We start from the raw sequence: 6,845 nt of genomic DNA, 5'->3' as shown, positions 1-6,845 counted from the left end.
GTGTGTCAATTCATTACATTGCCAGTATTTTTCGTTGTTGTGAAAAAAAAGTCGCCTCCTAGGATTTTTGAACAGCCCCCTCAGTCATTTCAGCCTGGAAAGACTTCATGTGTTTCGCAAGAACGTGACTGACACGATTATATGCTATGGTAGCAGCCTTGCTCTTGTTGTTGGGCCTGGTGAAAATGGACTGCTGTGCATTTGGGCTGATAGCCTAGCGGCACGGCAGAGGACCAGGAAGGGGTCTCGGGCGGACGGCCCGGGGGCAAGGCAGAGGACCAGGAAGGGGTTTCGGGCGGACGGCCCGGGGGCAAGGCAGAGGACCAGGAAGGGGTCTCGGGCGGACGGCCCGGGGGCAAGGCAGAGTCCAAAATGGGGACCATGGAGGGGTGAAGGCAGCGGCAGGAAGAGTCAGGGGGCCGGGCCCGAGGGCGAAGGCAACGGCAGGAAGAGTCAGTGGACCTGGCCCGAGGGCGAGGACCGCGGCACTCAGGGGGCCGGGCTCGAGGGCGAAGACCGCGGCTCTCAGGGGACCGGGCTCGAGGGCGAAGACCGCGGCTCTCAAGGGGCCGGGCTCGAGGACGAAGACCGGACAGCTCCGAAGGCCGGGCAGGAGCCGGTGTCGACCGGGCAGGAGCCGGTGTCGACCGGGCAGGAGCCGGTGTCGACCGGACAGGATCCGGAGCCGGTGGGACAGGTGTCGGCAAGATTCCCCACGGAAGAGGACCAGGAGTTGGCAGGACCCTCAGCAGGATGGCAGTTGGCGGGACCCCCAACGGGACAGGACACAGGATTGGCAGGACCCCCGGCAGGAGCACACTCGGCAGGACCTCCAACAGGACAGGACACAGGATTGGCAGGACCCCTGGCAGAAGCGCAGTCGGCGGGACCCCCAACGGGACAGGACATAGGGTTGGCAGGACCCCCGGCAGGAGGGCAGTCGGCGGGACCCCCAACGGGACAAGACACAGGATTGGCAGGAGCGCAGTCGGCGGGACCTCCAACGGGACAGGACATAGGGTTGGCAGGACCCCCGGCAGGAGGGCAGTCGGCGGGACCCCCAACGGGACAGGACACAGGATTGGCAGGAGCGCAGTCGGCGGGACCTCCAACGGGACAGGACATGGGGTTGGCAGGACCCCCGGCAGAAGAGCAGTCTGCGGGACCTCCAACGGGACAAGGCATGGAGTTGGCAGGACCCCCGGCAGAAGAGCAGTCTGCGGGACCTCCAACGGCACAGGACATGGGGTTGGCAGGACCCCCGGCAGGTGAGTAATCGACGGGGCCTCCAACGAGACAGGACAAAGGGTTGGCAGGACCCCCGGCAGGAGAGTAGACGGTGGGACCTCCAACGGGACAGGACAAAGGGTTGGCAGGACCCCCGGCAGGAGAGTAGACGGCGGAACCTCCAACGGGACAGGACAAAGGGTTGGCAGGACCCCCGGCAGGAGAGTAGTCGGCGGGGCCTCCAACGGGACAGGACAAAGGGTTGGCAGGACAAAGGGTTGGCAGGACCCCCGGCAGGAGAGTAGTCGGCGGGGCCTCCAACGGGACAGGACCAAGGGTTGGCAGGACCCCCGGCAGGAGAGTAGACGGCGGGACCTCCAACGGGACAGGACAAACGGTTGGCAGGACCCCCGGCAGGAGAGTAGTCAGCGGGGCCTCCAACGGGACAGGACAAAGGGTTGGCAGGACCCCCGGCAGGAGAGTAGACGGCGGGACCTCCAACGGGACAGGACAAAGGGTTGGCAGGACCCCCGGCAGGAGAGTAGACGGCGGAACCTCCAACGGGACAGAACAAAGGGTTGGCAGGACCCCCGGCAGGAGAGTAGTCGGCTGAGCCTCCAACGGGACAGGACAAAGGGTTGGCAGGACCCCCGGCAGGAGAGTAGTCGGCGGGGCCTCCAATGGCACAGGACAAAGGGTTGGCAGGACCCCCGGCAGGAGAGTAGTCCGCGGGACCTCCAACGGGACTGGACATGGAGCCGGAAGGACCCCCAGCGAAACCTCCATCGGCATAGGACATGGGTCCAGTTCTGGAGCCGGAAACATGGCTGTAAGGTCCAGTTCTGCAGCCGGAAACATGGCTGCTGGGGCCGGCACTGGAGCCGGAACCATGGCCGCTGGGGCACGGGCTGGAATCCTGGCCCTGCGTTCTCCTCCGTGGACCTCTACCAGTACAGTAGTCGGATCCCAGGAAAGGGTTAGAGGCTTGAGAAAAGTTTCCAGGACTACTGGTAAAAAGTTGTAGCCACTCAGGCAACAAACTCCTGAGCCAGGGCTTGCGAGCAACCTCCTGGCGTGCCTCCTTCAAAGCAGCCACTCTACCCCGTATAGATGAGGCGTCATCCCACGTATAAAAAATGTACTCCAGAGAGCACCCAAGACGGTCCGCCTGTAGCCTCAAAAAAGCTGAATCCGCTGGGTCCATCTTTGGTCGGTTCGTAATGTTACGGTTTGTGTAGGAAACAGGACCCAAATGCAGACTTAAGTGACAAAAATAATTCCCTTATTTCAAGGCTACAATATCTAGACACAGAACAGAACACTCACCGCAGAATTACTCAAAACACAAGACGAACCGACAAAGACAGACGGAAAAACCAGAACTTAAATACACCCAGGACTAATCAAACAAACACGAGACAGGTGAGGAGGTAGGAGAAAACACAGAGGCACCAGGTGAACACAATCGGGTAATCAGGGAGGGAAAACAGACAGAAAGCAAACAGGCAGGAAACGGGGGTGAACAATTTACAAAATAAAACAGGAAACCCAAAGATAGAAAAAGACAAGACAAAACAACAACACAGACTGATCCTAACAACCGTAGTTACATACGTAACTATCGTTTTCTTTGGACCCATGAAGTACTTTAATAGAATCCAGCGATTAAGATGTTATATTGTATGTTACGCATGCACAACAGTAAATTGTCAATAGTCGCAAAAACTTCGCTCTGCACGCTGTTGCTGCTGCTGTTGCAGCAAACTTCCTGGATTTTATTGTGAAGGGATATACTGCAGTTATATAAAATGCAAAACAAAGGCATAGCACATCTGTACCTGTCGGCTGTGCTCTCATGTCTGTTCTACTGTTGTCTACGTGATATCTGTTATCTTTGTAAAACACCGGTCAATATCTGTGAGCTGTTTTGGACAGTACAACCAGGGCGAGCGTTGTTGATGCCTTAACGTTACGGCTAAACATTACTGCCCCGTTCCTGGGACCACTCTATCTGCTTGGACTGCGGAGCCTGTGCTCACTTCCCGGTGCTGAAACGCCACCTGTGTTGCGCTTGATTTTGGACTTTGGTGGACTGGGTTCGTTCATGGATGTATAATAAGAACGGGTTCGTTGAGCTAAAGCATAGCATGACTGGGCTTGTGTTCCTGTTTACATGAGACGTCAAACAACGTCTATACGTACTGACTATTCTCCATCCATATGAGGTACGTGAAGGGTATGAAGACCAAAATGTGCCTCATCTTGTCTTCCCTAGTAAGGACACAAACTGGGATTCTACTTTGTTTAAGAGCTCTGTAAATTGGAGCATTCTAATCTCCAAGGATCTCACGACTCTACCTTGTCTTATTCGTCTTTTTAGTCCTTATAACTGGTTGTTTTCAATTAACTCATATTCCTATGGTGGAAAGAGAGTAATAGGCCTATATAATGAATCTACGCAAACAACAACTTGGGTGAAAAGGAAATGTTTCATTGTTATCCTGTTTCATTGTTATCAGGAAATGTTCATCCAAACCCTGGACCAGATTTTAATTGTCTGAGTACCCCTGATGATTTTAAATTAAGGTCGGGTCTTGGTATCATCCACATACATGTCAGAAGTCTACTTCCTAAAATGGACCACATGAAAATCTGGGCAAAATCCTCTGATTCTGAAGTTCTTGTTTTATCTGAAACTTGGCTAAAGAAATCTATCACGGACAAAGACATTGCAATTAAGGGTTACAATGTGTTTCGTTGTGACCGTCCCAGAAAAGGTGGTGGTGTTGCAATTTATGTAAAAACAAAATGTCATGCTACCATCCAATCATCTGTGTCTCTTAGCAGACAATTTGAACTACTTGCGCTGAAATTGGAACTTCTTAAGGGTCAGTTTATCACTGTTGTAGGGTGCTATAGACCCCCTTCAGCAAGCATTGAGGCTTTATCATCATTGAGTCATCAGTTATCTTGCTTGGATTTTAATGAGATTTTAATTGCTGGAGACTTTAATTGGGACTGGTTGTCCTCTGTCTCCGATAGTTTTAAATCAACCTGTGACTCTTTTAATCTTACGCAATTTATCAATAGCCCAACTCGTCCTAATCTTAAACATCAAGATAAATCGTCTCTTATCGACTTATTTTTAACAAATGCGCCTCATACATTTTTGGATATTGGTATTTTTGTAAATGATATGAATGACCACAAATAGTTTTTAAACGTGACTTTAAACATTTTTGCGAGCAAGCATTTTTTCATGACCTGTGGGATTTTGATTGGAACAAGATCTCTCTCATTAGTGATGTTGAACTGGCATGGGATTATTTTCATGAGGCTTTTACTAGAATTATAAACAAACATGCTCCTTTCCGCAAATTTAGGGTGAAAGGAGACACTGACACTGTTATTTATTGTTCCTCCGCTTCTATAGAGCAAAGTCTAGATTTCCTCCAGTCTGCCTTTGATGTCATACAAACCCATTTATATCAACTAAAGTTGGTATTAAATGCTGAAAAATCCAAAGTGATGATATTTTCGAATGGCAAAATGTTACCTACCCAAGATTTGTACTGCACAAGGGACTGACATTGAGAGGGTCACTACTTACAAATATCTGGGATTTCTTATTGAACAGAACTTGTCTTTCAAGTTACACATGGAAATGTTGTTTCAAAGCTAAAAATAAAATTAGATTTATTTTACAGGAATAAATCCTGTTTCTCTTTTCAGACAAGGAAACATTTGATATCTGCAACGTTTTTACCTGTATTAGATTATGACCTGCTATACATGAATGCCTCTGACCAATGCCTAAAGAGCTTGGATACTGTGTACCATTGTGCCTTACGATTTATCACTGGATGTGGATATCGAGTACACCATTGCACTTTATATGCTGCTGCTAATTGGCCATCTTTGTCTGCTCGCAGACTTTCCCATTGGTTGGGTTTTATTTATAAATCTCTGCTTGGGTTGGTTCCCTCCTACATTTGCACATATATGTGTCAAAGAGAAAGTCCATATGGCCTGCGCTCCCAAGATGTGATTCAGATGCTGGTCCCTACAGTGAGAACAAAACTGGGTAAAACAGCTGTTAGACATGCTGCCCCCACAGCTTGGAACAATGTTCAGAAGGAGCTGAAACTCTCAGATGTAATCACTATGGGGGAATTCAGGTCCATCTTAAAGGACAGAGAACACGACACCATTGGTAGATGTGAGTGCTCGTATATCTTAAAATCGTTTTAAATGTTGCCAGTTTTGAATGATTTTAATAGTTTGTTTTACTTCGCATATTGACTGGCTAACGTGCCATTTTATTTGTGTTTTACAGCTCTATTTGTCTGCCTGTCATGTCTGTGTTTTATCTGTTGTAACTTTGTACATGCTGCCCTTCTTGGCCAGGTCGCTCTTGGAAAAGAGATTTTAATCTCAATGAGTCTTTTACCTGGTTAAATAAAGGATATATATAGCAACTCGTTTCATCTGGGTTCCTGCTCATGTTGGTGTGGAGGGTAATGAACAGGTGGATATTCTGGCCAAACAAACACTCAGAAGTATGAACATAGACATAGAAGTTCCACTCAGCAAAGCAGAGGTTCAAACATTCATTCAGAAATATGCACAAACAACATGGCAAGATCATTGGGACCTTAGTGATACAGGAAGACATCTTTATAACATTCAAAGGTATGTGGGGGATGGAAGGAAGGTGGGGTTTAAAAGAAGGGAGGAAAATGTCATTTCTCGGATGAGAATAGGTCATACAGGTCTCAATCATACATTAAGTATAATACAGGTCTCAATCATACTTTAAGTATATTACAGGTCTCAATCATACTTTAAGTATAATACAGGTCTCAATCATACATTAAGTATAATACAGGTCTCAATCATACTTTAAGTATAATACAGGTCTCAATCATACTTTAAGTATAATACAGGTCTCAATCATACTTTAAGTATAATACAGGTCTCAATCATACTTTAAGTATAATACAGGTCTCAATAATACATTAAGTATAATATAGGTCTCAATCATACTTTAAGTATAATACAGGTCTCAATCATACATTAAGTATAATACAGGTCTCAATAATACATTAAGTATAATACAGGTCTCAATCATACATTAAGTATAATACAGGTCTCAATCATACTTTAAGTATAATACAGGTCTCAATAATACATTAAGTATAATATAGGTCTCAATCATACTTTAAGTATAATACAGGTCTCAATCATACTTTAAGTATAATACAGGTCTCAATAATACATGAAGTATAATATAGGTCTCAATCATACTTTAAGTATAATACAGGTCTCAATCATACATTAAGTATAATACAGGTCTCAATCATACATTAAGTATAATACAGGTCTCAATCATACTTTAAGTATAATACAGGTCTCAATCATACTTTAAGTATAATACAGGTCTCAATCATACATTAAGTATAATACAGGTCTCAATCATACATTAAGTATAATACAGGTCTCAATCATACATTAAGTATAATACAGGTCTCAATCATACTTTAAGTATAATACAGGTCTCAATCATACTTTAAGTATAATACAGGTCTCAATCATACTTTAAGTATAATACAGGTCTC

The sequence above is a fragment of the Gymnodraco acuticeps genome, unplaced genomic scaffold (assembly GCF_902827175.1).
Source record: "Gymnodraco acuticeps unplaced genomic scaffold, fGymAcu1.1, whole genome shotgun sequence".
NCBI lineage: Eukaryota > Metazoa > Chordata > Actinopteri > Perciformes > Bathydraconidae > Gymnodraco > Gymnodraco acuticeps.
Note: the sequence above shows the minus strand (reverse complement) of the source record.